This window comes from Nannobrachium achirus (genome assembly GCF_963921795.1).
Source record: "Nannobrachium achirus genome assembly, chromosome: 8".
Taxonomy (NCBI): Eukaryota; Metazoa; Chordata; class Actinopteri; order Myctophiformes; family Myctophidae; genus Nannobrachium; species Nannobrachium achirus.
Genome location: NC_137817.1, coordinates 69,046,147 through 69,062,016, shown reverse-complemented (window position 1 = coordinate 69,062,016; position 15,870 = coordinate 69,046,147). Strand labels below are relative to the sequence as shown.

General features: G+C 43.6%; 1 protein-coding gene across 1 annotated transcript in view; it reads right to left on the bottom strand.

Moving 5' to 3' along the window:
* LOC308290399 (exocyst complex component 3-like protein 2) overlaps positions 1-12,399 on the bottom strand; it is a 158,449-nt gene extending 146,050 nt beyond the window's left edge. Inside the window, exon 1 of the mRNA XM_080732214.1 lies at positions 12,050-12,399. The gene's annotated coding sequence lies outside the window, so the exon portion shown is untranslated. The remainder of the gene's footprint in view (positions 1-12,049) is intronic.
* Between the last annotated feature and the right edge of the window lie 3,471 nt (positions 12,400-15,870).

The following is a 15,870-nucleotide window of genomic DNA, read 5'->3' as shown; positions in this document are numbered from 1 at the left end:
ACTTTCTACGCGGATTTCATTTGTGTTAACGTAGGGTAAAGTAGCATGCCTTCACCCATGAACAATGGTGGCGTCTGTGGACTTTTTAAAATATTTATTTTCGCGACGTGGTAAATTATACTCCAATGGAGGCAATGCGTCCGTGGGACCCCAGGGCAATGACGTGAATGCGTCTCTAGGCAACGTGAATGCGTCAGAGACGCGTGACGCGCACGTAATTACGTCACTGCTTGTAGGCCTATTCAACTCTACAGTATGTGGCATATTTTCAGTTCTGTTGTCTTGTGTGAGATCTAAATTTTATTGCGCATTAAAAAAATAAGAAGTAGCATTTGGATAGGGTAGGAGTGGGCAACTTAGATGATGGAGAGGGCCACTATATTTCACAATCACTCCAGAGGGCCACAATGCATATCGTAAAAAAAATTGATCTACAAGCATTGCGGTGATCCATTATTTTCAAATTGTTTTAAATTGGAATCCTGTATTCTTTTTAGCTATTTTTGAGCGGTGGTTACACCGTCTCCTATACGTGGCCGTGTGTGTATGCGTGCGTATGTGCGTGTCTGTATGTAGCCTGAAGTACCTTTTTTGACCACACATGTTAAGGGAGGGGCGCTGTTGTTCAGGCCAGGCCAGACACACACACACACACACACACACACACACACACACACACACACACACACACACACACACACACACACACACACACCACACACACAGGCACCCCTCCCCCCCCCCCCACGACCACCGCTCAGTTCACACGGGTGTGATTTTTTTTAACTGGAATCCTGAAAAGTAACATTATTATTTAATTTCAAATACATTTATATGTTCGTATGTTAACCTTATGAAATGCAAATACATTGACAAAAAAGACTATAGCACTGGTCATTATGCTACTACTATAGACTGAAGTAATTAAAGTGGGTAACAGCTGAAATCAATAATATATCAGTATTCCGATATTAACCTGTGGGTCTTGGCCACATGTCGAGAGGGCCACTTCACACTCACTCCACAATGCATATAGTGAAAAATAGCTGATCTACAAGCTCAAAACGCGTTGCAGTCTTCTCCCTGTGATGTGGCCCCCTTATGGTTGTGGCCCTAAGCGACCGCTTATGTTGCCTATGCCAGGAACCGGCCCTGTCAGTGTGTGGCCTTGTAGCATCAATGACCCCTTTTCAACCCTGACTGAATAAAACTGTCACTGGCCTTCACACGCACGCACACACACACACACACACACACACACACACACACACACACACACACACACACACACACACACACACACACACACACACACACGCACGCACGCGCACACACACACACACACACACACACACACACACACACACACACACACACACACACACACACACACACACACACACACACGCACACACGCACACACACACACATGCACACAGAGACACGCACATGTGGGTGTTAGGGGAGCAGACGGACGTCAGGAGTGTTCCGGAAGCTTGGCCGGGCTCCAATGGAGAAGTGGAGAGCTGGGCAGAGCTGCTATATAGCGAAACCACAAGATCTGAACCACACTCTGACACGGCACACACGCAGGGGCGTCACAAGGGGAGGGGGGGGGGGGCTGAGTTACTAGGGCCCAAGGTGGAGGGGCCCTAGTAACTTTAGCTATTGAAAAATAGCAGATGTACAAGCTCACATCGCGGCACCGAGTTCCGCGCTGCGAGCTTGTAGATCTGCTATTTTTGAAAAGTCGTGAAAATGTGTGCAAATCTTTGAATATGTATTTTTTAAGCGAACATTTGTAACTCAAATTTTGCTTCTGGGGGGTCCCTGGAACTAAATATTTTGAGATGGGGGTCCGTGGCCAAATACATGTAATTTTGGGGGTCCTTGACAAGAAAAAGTTTGAGCATCACTGCCATGGAAACATAGGTTTCTTGCACACATTTTCACCATTTTTCAAAAATAGCAGATCTACAAGCTTGCAGCACGGCACTCGGTGCCGCACTGTGAGCTTGTATATCTGCTATTTTTCAATAGTTAACATTCATGGGGGGCCCACAGTGAATCCTTGTACCCAGGGCCCAGAATTTGGTGTGACGCCCCTGCACACACACACACACACACACACACACACACACACACACACACACATGGGATGACATCTCCGTTTCTCAAAGGGTTAATCCATCATCTCCTCTGTCCCCCCCTCGCTCCCATGCTGAATGACAGTGACATCGTAATGTTTACGGTGCGCATCATCCCAGAAATGCGACACAACGGGTGTGTCCCCCGCGGTTACAAGCAGGGGTGTCGCACCAAATCCTGGGCCCTGGGTACAAGGATTGATTCTCATGCTCAAGCTCAAGATTCTCAAGCTGCCAGCGTGGCACCGAGTGCCAGGCTGCGAGCTTGTAGATCTGCTGTTTTTGAAAAATCGTGAACATTTGTGCAAGTCTGAATATTTCAAATCCTTCTAAGGTTTTTTGAAAACCCTACTGTATGTTTCTATGTCAGTGGTGATCAAACCTTTTCATGCGAACCCAAAATGATGTGTATTTGGCCACGGACCCCCATCTCAAAATATTTAGTTCCAGGGACCCCCCCCCCCCCCCAGAAGCAAAATTTGAGTTACAAAATGTTTGCTTAAAGAAATACATATATTCAGAGATTTGCACACATTTTCACGAGTTTTCAAAAATAGCAGATATACAAAGTTCACAGCGCGGCACTTAGTGCCGCGCTGTGAGCTTGTATATCTGCTATTTTTCAAAAGTATAAAATATTTAAGGTCCAATATTTGGGCCCAACCCAGTCCCACTCCCCCCCATGTGACGCCCCTGGTTATGAGTGACAGGCCCTGTGTCCCCGTCTTGCTACCGAGGCGAGGAAATGGGCCCGGGGTGTGTGTGGAAGTAACACATAAACAAAGATTGAAACTAGCAGCTGTAAATGTGTAACTAATCTATGGAGCTGTGCTGATTCCGTCCACTAAAACTATGACGAAAAATGGAAGCAGACTGCCTATTTTCTCTGACATGAAACTAGAACAAAACAAAAATGTATGAAAAATCTAACCTCGGTTCGAAGTGAAGCGGTGAACTTTTATTCTATGTGTTCTAGAGTTATGAACTCTGTGATCAATACATTCTTTATATTCTGAATGAATGAATGAATGTTTTTATCTGGAGGGCCGAATTGTCATGTGAAGCTTGACAATCCTCAAAGTATCCAATCATCAGACCGGGACGGACACTACACACATATTCTGGACGTACGGGACGGATAAAACCTGTTCATTCTGTACTGAAATGACCATATATGGACATGGGACACACATTTTGTTTTTGATAAAACCTGTTCATTCTGGACTGAAATGACCATATATGGACATGGGACACACAAAGCCACTCCTTGGAAGCAGCTTTCACCGCTTCAAAAATAGACTAAAATGTTAGGGAGGGATCCAGTAGAACTAAAAAAACAAGTATTCTTTTTTCTTTTTTTTTTTCTTTTTTTTTTGGTTGCGCTCTGAAAATAGCCATTCAACAAGCTCACAACACCAATGAATGGGGGGAGGGTTATTTGGGCTTGGCTTGCTGTGTGTAATGTTATGTAAATCAGTGGACCCCCAAATGAATATACTATCTAACTATTAATTCAGCGAATGTCTGTCTGACCATCTGCATGCTGACATCACTGATACTACACAGTTTCGCCGCCATGGTAACCGTCTGTCTGCATGCTGACATCACGTCATCATAGTACTGACATCACAGACTGGCCTAGACATGGAACACCATATGGGGCTGTTAAGTCTGACATCATTTTGTAGGCAGAGGAGAACTTTTGGGGCCAAAAGGCCCCAGTGCCCGTGAATCTTTTTACTATTTTTACTATTTTCACATTTTTCTTCTCTTTGTTGTTGAAAGGAAAGTGGTAGAATTATACTTTAGTCGTTATTTTTGTCTCGGATCTGTTAATAATCTGATAATAAATCTGCTTGGAGGTCTGACTACAAAATGATGTCACGGCTTAAAAGCCCTGCCCAACAGGCACTCCAACATGGAACACCATGTATGGGCATAAAGATCTGCTCAACATTCAACATTCAACTCCAACATTACTTCACTCCTACATTTAGGCCACGTTCTCACCCAAAGTCCGCTTAAAAGGTCCGGATCAGGGACCAAATGTTTACATTGTTGCATTTTAAATTTGGTCCGGTTAGCGTTCACACGGGACTTTTGTTAAAAGAACCAAATATGTAAACAAATGACATGTGGTATACAGGAGGCTGTTGATCTATTGACAGAATAGGCGAAACACTATGAGCACATTCCAAATTCCAATTAATTATGTGATATTAATCACAGCCGCTTCCTATAGGCCTATTATTATTTATTTTTTAAAGAAGCGAAATTCACACATTTCAGGCAGCAATTACCAATTAGTGATGGATGGACGGAGGAATCTCTCTCTCTCACTCTCTCTCTTTCTCAAAATAAAAATAGCGTAAAGCCTAATTGATTCATTTAACAATAAATAGCCGCCCACGAACGCGTGGCCAAATAACAACATAAGCGTCACCGTTTCTACATCAAATAATCTCTCTCTGTTTCTCTCTTTCTTTCTTTACAAGCAACGGGTCCATAAGGATATTTCCTATCCTTTTCAGGTTGGATATGTGAAGCTAAATTAATATAATAACCTAAATAAAAACAATAAAATAATGCATACTCCCAAATGTTGAATGTACTGCTATAACTTTATATGCGCTGGCGCATGCTTAAAAAGAACAGATCTAACTAACAGGTTGCTATAGCTTGCAGATCTGTTCTTTTTAACCATGAGTTCTGCACCGCACACGATGACATCTTACTGCCGTCCCAACAACAACGTGAAGAGTTTGACTCATGCATGTACGCCTGTCCTCAGGGGGAACAGCAAGAGAGCGAAAAGAGAGAGAAAAAAATCCTAATGCCTCGAAAAAAAATCCAAGTTTGACATTTCTGTGTTGTGGTCGTTTGGATGGAAATTGTGCGCGCAGCGCGCCCTGAGCGCGCCTCCTTCTCCTCCCATGTTATACAGAAGATGGTGACCTTACTTTTATTTGTGACATTATTTGTGTCAAAACAAAAAATGATCACTGTGTTCGGAGAGCGACCCCTGGAGTCACCGCACACGATGGGTCACCAGTTTCCATGTAGCTTACAAGACACCGCAGCGCCGGCTCACAGGGAGAAGAGATGATACAATTATTAACGTGTAGCCTACTGCAGCTCATGAAGAATTATCAGCGGTCGGATCATATCAATCATTATTCCCGTAAGAAATTCATGCTTTTAGAACTAATTATGAATCCAGCTTCACAACTGCAAAACATACCGATTGAGTGTAGTCTCTTGTAGCCGAAGTTACAATTGCTTCACGAGTAGTCGGACTCGTTTATTATTTTTTCCATATTGTTCTTCAATGAACAACACACAATGCAGAATGCACTGTAGGCTGATCAGACCTACGTTTGGTCCTCTATAAAGTCCGGCTCCGTTCACACCAGCAGAGGACCGGACCATGGTCCTTTTGGAAGCGGACCGAGTCCTGCCTTTTCAAGAGGACCATGGTCCGGACCAAACAAAGGGACCATGGTCCCTTTGCACGTTCACACCAGCGGACCAAAGGAGAAAGAGGACCATGGTCCCTTTTAAGCGGACCAAATAACCCTGGTGTGAACACGCCCTTAACCCTCAGATATTGTGCACACATCTGTGCACACCCCCCGGATATAGAAATAATATACTAGTAAGACGCCTCAGGGTGACATGCAACGTCGCTCCAATTAAAGTATTTTTAGCATGAGCGCGCAACCCAGAGAGTCCCCAGCAACATGACTACGTAATATAGCAACCCCAACCAACAGCACCACCAACAACACCATGGTGAGGTAATTGGATATGTGTGTGTGTGTGTGTGTGTGTGTGTGTGTGTGTGTGTGTGTGTGTGTGTGTGTGTGTGTGTGTGTGTGTGTGTGTGTGTGTGTGTGTGATTCAGTGTGTTGGCTACGTGTCTCATCATTGTTTGGGGGCTTTGTGCTCAGAGAGTGTATGCTGTTCCTGTGACCAACTCTGTCTGTGCGTCACACCGAATGCTCTGAGATAAACAACACGCACATGCATGCACACATGCACATGCACATGCACGCACGCACGCACGCACGCACGCACGCACGCACGCACGCACGCACGCACGCACACAGCGACTAGGAGTGGCTTTGACAACATAACATCTGAATTATGGCGTTATCTTGCACATTATTGTATATTATTGCATGTATTTACGCATCGGGATGAATTGAATAAAAGGGACCAAAGTGGAAACAAGCCCCTATAGCGCTTTTTGTGTTAGCACCATATTGTAAAGACCTAACCACTGTGCTATTTGAAAACTGTCAATCAATCAATCAATCAATCAATCAATCAATCAATCAATCAATCAATCAACCAACCAACCAACCAACCAACCAATCAATCAATCAATCAATCAGCTGTTAATAACACAACTAAAACTGAGCTGCTTTTGGCACTCTCTTCTGGACACGTGCAGTGGTGGAAAAAGTACTCAAATGTTTTACTTAGGTAAAAGTATCAATACTGCAATGTAGAAATACTGTGTTAGTAACACAACCGAGAGGCGAACCCGGGCCGCTACTATAATGGAGTGTGTCCGACTGTCCGTTACCAGTCAGCCAAAGAGCCAGGCTCGTTAGCGAGCGGCAACGCAACACCCCTGGAGCCTACAACAGGTCTGTAACTGTGAGAGTGTACTGTACACATGGAACCAAATGGACCCTTGCAGGTTCGTAACTCCATTTGCACACTCTCTGTGTTATGGATGTCTTTAATATCAAAAGGTTTTAGAACCATTGTTAGACTGTAGTTATAGTTGTGGACACCAACTCTACCATACCGTCAAAGACTCTGCAGTGGTTCTCAACCTTTTTAGGCCGCAACCCCCAAAATAATCATATTTTAACTGGGGACCCCCCACCCTGACGACCACTAAGAGTTGATGCCTTACATTTTGTATAACACGGTTTTATTGTGAAAATAGCAGATCTACATGCTCACAATGCCTCGCAAAAGCAAGGCGTTGTGAGCATGTAGATCGGCTATTTTCACAATTTCTGCCTCTAATATTTACATTTTGGCCAATGTTTGATTTGTCATTTTAGAAGTATTAAAAAGTCCTTAAATTGTCACATTAGGAATGTACAGATACCCTCGATACACTTAAACTTTATGTTGGTTTGTTTACTGTTCAGAGAGAAACCAATGTTGCACATTAAGTTAATCATCTGGGGACCCTCCCAGAATAATTTGGGGATAACATGATTTCTTCTTGCTGCCATTCTTTGATGATCCCTTCATTATTGTCGCTCGCACACGCACAGGTCCTGGATGTATATCTGATTGATTGCCAACTATCAGCGTGTACGGGAAATGTCAGGCAACATTAATCGTCTAATTCATTTCAGACTGCTCTAAAAAAAATCATCAGAGACTGTGTGTGTGTGTGTGTGTGTGTGTGTGTGTGTGTGTGTGTGTGTGTGTGTGTGTGTGTGTGTGTGCAAGCACGTGCACACATAGACAGCAAAGGGGGCTTGAGCCTGTGCCCTTTTATCCGCCTGTAAAAAGTACCCTCTCCAGACCATGAATGCAGTTTTTACTATGGTGAAAGAAATGCAAATGCCCTCTTTCCATGCCATACCTGAAGGCAGCATTCAAGAGAATTGCCTTGTCCAAACTCTCCTGAACTTGAATGCAGCATCTCATGTTGAAAGAATTGCCCTCGCTGTGTAGAAATCCATGCTGTTACGCCACATCTCCACTATTGACTTGATTGTGCCTAGTTTAGTGTTGTATTAAGTACTGAAAATAGCCGACCTCCCAGCTCACAAGTGAGCTTGGAGGTCTGCAATTTTCGATATTTTCACCAAAAGGCCCTTTTAGAAATGTCAGCCCCTGCCTCTCTAACATTCTCTGCACGTCCCTGTGTGTGTGGGTGTGTGCACGCACACACACGTGCGTGTGTGCGTGTGCACGTGTGTGCGTGTCTCAGTCCACATTCCCACGTTCAGCATTCATGTACAAGTATGTTTCTGTACAGTATTGGTGACATAACGCGCTCATGGGTAATGTCATCCACTCCTTGCTATTAGCTTGTGTGTGTCTCTGTGTGTGTGTGTGTGTGTGTGTGTGTGTGTGTGTGTGTGTGTGTGTGTGTGTGTGTTTCATGGATAGTGTTCAGCGTACTCCAGGCTAAATAGTGACATTGGCTGTACTTCTGTCAGACCGCCTGTTGCTCTGGAATAGATTGCATGCTGCTACACTCATTCATATTGATTGGTCGAAAGTAACTAGTAACTATAAGTACATTGAGGCATTCCTTTTACTTTGCTAGGTGTACCCCATCTCAGGGGCAAATATTGTGCTTTTAACTTCACTAGTCATTTCAAAAACGTTATAGTCACTTTGCAGATTTATTAATACAAATAAATACACCCACATGCATCAACCACATAAGCCCAATCAATTTGAATCACTATATATTCCAGGGGTCTTCAACTTTTTCAGGCCGAGGACCCCTTAGCTGAGAGAGAGATGAAGCAGGGACCCCCAGATTCCATATACCCGTAATTGCCGGACTATAAGCCGCGGCTTTTTCCCCATGTTTTGAACCCTGCGGCTTATACAACGGTGCAGCATATAAAGATTTTTACAGCTAACAGCCAGTTAGTCAGTTTTACAATGGTCTTTGACAAGGATTTATAGATTTTTACAGCTAACAGCCAGTTAGTTAGTTTTACAATGGTCTTTAACAAGGATTTATAGATTTATACAGCTAATGGCCACCAGGGGCGCTCTAGCAGGAAGCAGGAGGGACACCTGCGGCTTATAGTCAGGTGCGGCTTATATATGTAAAAAAAAATGTTCTTCTAAATTTAGCTGGTGCAGCTTATATTCAGGTGCGGCTTATAGTCCAGCAATTACGGTAGTTTCATCGTTTGACAGCAGAATCATCAGTGTATTTTGGACTCATATCAATTTGTTTTTTCAAATATTTAACCACTTGAACCGACAATACTTAATAAACCTGACCTTTCACTTTCACTAGTCTGCTCTTTTCCCCCTCTACACCAAACCTCTTTGCCAAAAATAGCTGATCTACAATGTGAGCTTGTAGATCGGCTATTTTTGGCTAAAGTTCTCCGAATATGGACGCTAGGGTTCAAGTGGTTAATATACTGTGAAAATGAGAAACAAGGTTTCTATCACACAGATTTGGCCCCCCTGTAGTAACTCTGAGGATCCCCTTGGTTGAAGACCCTTGTACTATTCGATTCGAGCTGATCTACACGCTCAAAACATGTTACATTAAGATGCGCTGTGAGCTTGTAGATAAGCGCTTTTCAAATAATGTTTCAGAAATTAAGTACTTTCCTTACTTAGGTACTGAAAGTATATTTTGAACACAGGCCTATAAGTGCATTTCTGTGTTGTAGTATTGCTATATTTTACTTAAGTAAAACATTCTTAGTATATTTCTTCCATCACTGGTGACAGCAAAAAGAGTGAATATGTTCCCTCAAAAAGGAACCCCAACTCTAATCCTAAACGGAGGGATTTTCCCCCTGGGTACAAGGATTCACTGCGGGCCCCCCACGAACTGGGAACGGATTATTACGCATTATTTTGTGCTTCAACTATTGAAAAATCTTGAACATTTTTGCAAGTCTATGAATATTTCAAATCCTTCTAAGGTTTTTTTTTTTTTTTTTACTATGTTTCTATGTCAGTGATGCTCAAACCTTTTCATGTGAAGGACCCCTAAAATGATATGTATTTGGCCACGGACCCCCATCTCAAAATATTTCGTTCCAGGGAACCCCCAGAAGCAAAATTTGAGTTACAAATGTTCGCTTAAAAAATACATTTATTCAAAGATTTGTACACATTTTCACTTTTCAAAAATAGCTACAAGCTCGCAGCGCGGCACCGAGTGCCGTGCTGAGAGTTTGTATATATGCTATTTTTTTTCAATAGCTAACGTATAAAATAATTAAGGCCCCTCCACCTTGGGCCCTGGTAAATCAGTCCCACTCCCCCCCTCCCCTTGTGACGCCCCTGGATGGGGCAGTAGCCCCAGCCCACTGTGTGCTTGTGGAGCACACAGCTATGGGGCACATCACATCATAGAGGCTTGCCCTCTCCAAAGACTGGAAAGAGGACTAGTCATCCTCCATACGGCAGCCCAGGAGGCAACTGTTTGGCTTAATGCAAGGGTCTTCAACAGGGGGTCCGGGACCCCTAGGTGGTCCTCAGAGTTACTACAGGGGGTCCTCCAAATCTTTGTGTGATAGAAACTGTTTTCTATTTATTTTTATATTAACCACTTGAACCCTAGCATCCATGTTCTGACAACGTGAGCCAAAAATAGCAGATCTACAAGCTCACAACGTCCCGCGCTACGAGGCGTTGTGAGCTTGTAGATCGGCTATTTTTGGCAAAGAGCTTTGGTGTAGAGGGGAAAAACAACAGACTAAGTACAGAGAGAAAGGTCAAGTTTATTAAGTATTGACGGTTCAAGTGGTTAAATACATATCTGAAAACACAAATTGACATGAATCCAAAATACACTGATTGTACACAATGAAACTATATGGAATCTATGAACAGGTTGTGGGAGTCCCTGCTTCATCTATATCCCAAATAAGGGGTCCTTGGCCTGTGCAGTCCTTAAGCCTTAAGGACTTTGGCCTGAAAACGTTGAGGACCCCTGTGTATACAATCGATCAAAAAAACTAGTGCATGCCTTCATCTCCTACGATGGTATTATAGTGGGCTCTGGAAATATCCGATCCATAACTAAGCTCACCCCGCGGTGCGGTCGTGACAGAGTGTGGGCTTGTAGTTCTATTGCTATAGCGTCGTCTCATATCCCCCAGTCAAATTATAGACAGACAGAAAGCCAAACTTCTTCTCTGAATCTATTGGTGTGTGTGTGTGTGTCAAAGAGGTCAATTATTCACACAGACACATGCACGCACACATGCACACATGCACACGATAGCTGAATGGTAAGGGACCCAGCTTGGGTACCCAGAGCCCCTGGTTGTCCCAGGTTAGATTCCAGGCCAGGGTAGCAATGTCGATGTGTGTCCCTGAGCAAGACTCTTAACCCCTAATTGCTCACCTGTTTCGAATGATATCAACGCACTTAATGCGAAATATTCAAGTGCTTTCAGACGCTTCAATGCTGAGGTATCCATGGATACTGGATACTGGGTATCCAAGTTTCTCACCAATGCAGAGATATTAGTAGTAACGCTCCACGCCACAGACCCCGACGGAGCGGCGCGGTATTGGGCGCCGATGACCCCCGTGAGTCGCCACCGAGGCGAGCGCTAGCGAGCCGAGTTGCCGCAACGAGCGGTGGGAACGGCGCACAATCCCACTCAGCCGCGTTACCGAGATATGTGCCGTTATGGACAGAATAGTAAATATTCAGTCCCTCACTATCCACGTCTACCCCACTATCCACGTCAAAGATAAATGCACAAAAAAGGAGTCACATCATCCGTTCATTAGCTCAGTCAGTAGAGCACGGATGCAACAAACCCACGGTTTGGGTTCGATTCCCCTGAGGGGAATAATATTCGAGGCGACAGATATCGGCGCATGCGTACATCAAAGTGCACGGAAACGAGTATCTCGTGGATACTCCTCCGTGGATACCCTGTGGATATTCTCTGCATTCAAATGCATGATAAATGGTGAAAAAGTCCGATTGAATGCAAAGAGAGCAGTCGAAGCTGGTGAATTGCTCACGCGCTGCGTTGGGCTGAAAATACTGAATTTCCCACACGGGAGGAATAGGTAACTAATAACTATTATTATTACACAGAGACAAACAGACAGACACGCACACGCACACGCACACACACACACACACACACACACACACACACACACAACATTAGAGGACTTACCTTGCTCTTGTAGTTGAATTGAATGAAGATATCTTTTTATAGATATATATATATATAATCCCCCCTGGGCAGTTCCTCAGGGCTGGGGCATTTCTCTCACGAAACAGGTGTGTGTGCGTGTGTGTGTGTACAGTATGTGTGCGTGTGCGCTGACGTGCACGTGCGTGTGTGCGTGTAAAGGTCCAAGAATATTCCAGAAATGATTCCTTTTTTGGTATTACTGTCTATTCTACTGATGCCGGGCGAGGTTGTTGTCCTACAGTATATCCCTACCCTATTTCACCCCAATTCTAATCCACATGGTTCCGTGCGCTTCTATACCGCATTCCTAGACGTTGCTGTGTGTTTATATCCTGTGCCCGTTCCTTGCGTCTCCCTCCAACATGTTTGCTCGGGGTCGCCGCGGCCGCGAATGCTCCTCACTTCCTGTTTGCGACCTCTTTTCTAGGGGCAGGAAATGGTCATTGTTTCCTGACCCCTGTTTGATGACCCCTGGGCCTTGATGACTAACCACTACACCACTCCTCCTTTTCTGAATGGACAGGCCCACCCATCTGACCACTGAACATGGCAGACAAGTGGTCCGATGGGTGGGCCTGTCATAGCCTGTTTATACATTTTTTGATCTGATTTGATTATTTCGTGCCTATAATGGAAAGGCGCACAGCCTTGAATGTGATAATTGCTTAATTCACCCTCCTTCATCCCTTGTCTCCTCTCCTTGTCGCCTCTCCTTTAAAACACACACACGCACGCACGCACGCACGCACACACGCACACACACACACACACACACACACACACACACACACACACACACACACAAATTGGAATTTAGATGCCTCAACAGAGAAATATTGTGGCAATATTTGTGCAATTCTTGTGCCTCTTTCTTACTGCTCTAGAGGTCTGTCCACATGTCTCCTCTCCTTCTGTCCTCTCCTTCTGTCCTCTCCTTGTCTCCTCTCCTTATGTTCTCTCCTTGTCTCCTCTCCTTATGTCCTCTCCTTGTGTCCTCTCCTTGTGTCCTCTCCTTGTATCCTACCTTGTGGTCTCAGGGGAGTGCAGTGATTAGTGTAATTACACGTGGAAACACAGTAGGGGGGGGGGGGGGTTTGACTGAGAGGGTCTATTTTAGTCCCTTACTTTCTTATGTCTGTTGTGTTTCAACTAAGGTGCTGTTGCTTAAACAGTTACATTCGTTCTAAGTTATACTTATCAGTCTACATGACATTTCAAATTTTGCTAAATGTAACCATGTTTTCATTTTTTTTTTTTTTTTTCTTTAAATACTGCAAGTAAAAGTCCGGAATTCAAGATTTACTTGAGTAAAAGTACAAAAGTATTGACGAATGTACCCAAAGTATACCAAAAGAAGAAAATACTCATTATGAAGAATGTCCTATTTCACAAGTGTTCAAATTGCATGCAAATCTTTAAAAAGAAATAGCGCATCCACAAGCTCACAACACGTTCATTGTGAGTTTGTAGATCTGCTATTTTCAAATATATAATGGTTAATGCTTGTTTTGTAATAATAATACAAATAAGAAATACAGTAACTACTGTAGTAGCCTAACTAAAGCTTAAAAAAATAAGATTTGGGGTGAAAAGTACAATATTTCCCTCTTTTGTAGTGGAGTAGAAGTAAAGTAGAAGTAGAGTAGAAATGTGTACTTAACGCACAGTACTTGAGTATATGTACTTAGTTACTTTCCACCACTGTCTTTGTTTCATTCACAGAAACGAGAAGACAATACTTGTCGGTTCAGTCGCCAGGAAGCTCTAAAAAAAGCAACTGTAACGACTTCTGGAAAGTGGTCAGGGTCATGAATGAATGCTCATAAAAGCCCTGCATACAGGGGCGTCAATTGGGTATGGCAGGGGTATGCAGCTGCCATATCCTGGGTCCAGAGGGGAAAATAAAAGTTAATTTTAAATATAAATCCATGAATGTCTCTTTGTCTATCTGTGCTGGTTATTATGTTGTTGGTTGTTAAATTACAGTAAAATAACTACAAATGCAAAATTTTACAAAATGGTCACTTTAACAAGGTATTATAATTATATTCTCCACACTTGTATTCTCCCCATCTTGAAAAAAATTGTATATTCACAGGTTCCGCATGCAGGTCAGCTGTACAGGTGCAATTCATTATTGTTAATTGTGGCACGTTTACTAACATGCCAAGTTTAGCTGCACTTGAACAACCGTTCCAGGCTGCCATATCCAGCCCAAGAAACCGTAGAAACAGGGGAAAAAAATAGTTGTACTTCTTACCCCTTAGGCCACCACTATAACATACGGGTACCCACGCAGAAGTGGATTGTCATTTCACTGTAAACAGTGTTATGAACATGACCCGGATGAAGAGAGCTAACAGTTAGCTATAGGATTTTTATTTTTTATTTTTTAAGCCGGATTTGAGGCTATTTAGCCGCAAAAAAAACTTTTTTGCTAACATAGGAACACAGTTCAGAGAAAAAGGGCTCTAAAGATGTGAGAATGTATTGGATTAGGCGGCGCGATGCAGCGGCGTTACCCGATTACGGGCCGGTGGGAAGAGATCGCGGTTTTCGGCCTGGATGAAAATTTAGACGGGGCCTCCGATTATTTAATTCATTTTATTAAAGAAACCGGAATTGTTCGGTTTCAGCACCTCGGATACGTCGCGCAGAGTTTTTTTGGGGGGGCTCTAAACTTTATTCTAAACCATTTTCAATGGAATAAATCACAGGTTCCGCATGCAGGTCAGCTGTACAGGTGCAATTCATTATTGTTAATTGTGGCACGTTTACTAACATGCCAAGTTTAGCTGCACTTGAACAACCGTTCCAGGCTGCCATATCCAGCCCAAGAAACCGTAGAAACAGGGGAAAAAAATAGTTGTACTTCTTACCCCTTAGGCCACCACTATAACATACGGGTACCCACGCAGAAGTGGATTGTCATTTCACTGTAAACAGTGTTATGAACATGACCCGGATGAAGAGAGCTAACAGTTAGCTATAGGATTTTTATTTTTTATTTTTTAAGCCGGATTTGAGGCTATTTAGCCGCAAAAAAAACTTTTTTGCTAACATAGGAACACAGTTCAGAGAAAAAGGGCTCTAAAGATGTGAGAATGTATTGGATTAGGCGGCGCGATGCAGCGGCGTTACCCGATTACGGGCCGGTGGGAAGAGATCGCGGTTTTCGGCCTGGATGAAAATTTAGACGGGGCCTCCGATTATTTAATTCATTTTATTAAAGAAACCGGAATTGTTCGGTTTCAGCACCTCGGATACGTCGCGCAGAGTTTTTTTGGGGGGGCTCTAAACTTTATTCTAAACCATTTTCAATGGAATAAATCGTCGGAACAGGTAGAATGGCTCGTTGGAAAGCGATGGACGAGCCAGGACCACCCACGTCTCTACAAGCAGCTCAGGGTAAGTAAAATAGCAAAAATAATATTGGATTGGATTGAAAAAAAGAACCAAAATTGTTCAGTTTTAGCACTTAACGAGTTAAAATAAATGTATCGTGCCTGTTGCTAAGGTATGGAAACATGTCTGGTGTCTTTGCACGCGCACGACACCAGTCATGTTGCCATACCTTAGCTTTTTCTGAACTGACGCCACTGCCCGCATACCATCTGAGAGTGAGAATAAAATAGGTATCTGGCACTGTACTCCATGGGTCTTCAACAGGGGGTCCGCGACCCCTAGGCGGTCCTCAGCGTTACTACAGGAGGGCCGGCAAATGTTTTTACGTCAGGAACCGTTTCCTTTATCTTTCTTTCTATAAGCTCACACTCCGTCAGACTCACAAGGAAAACAAG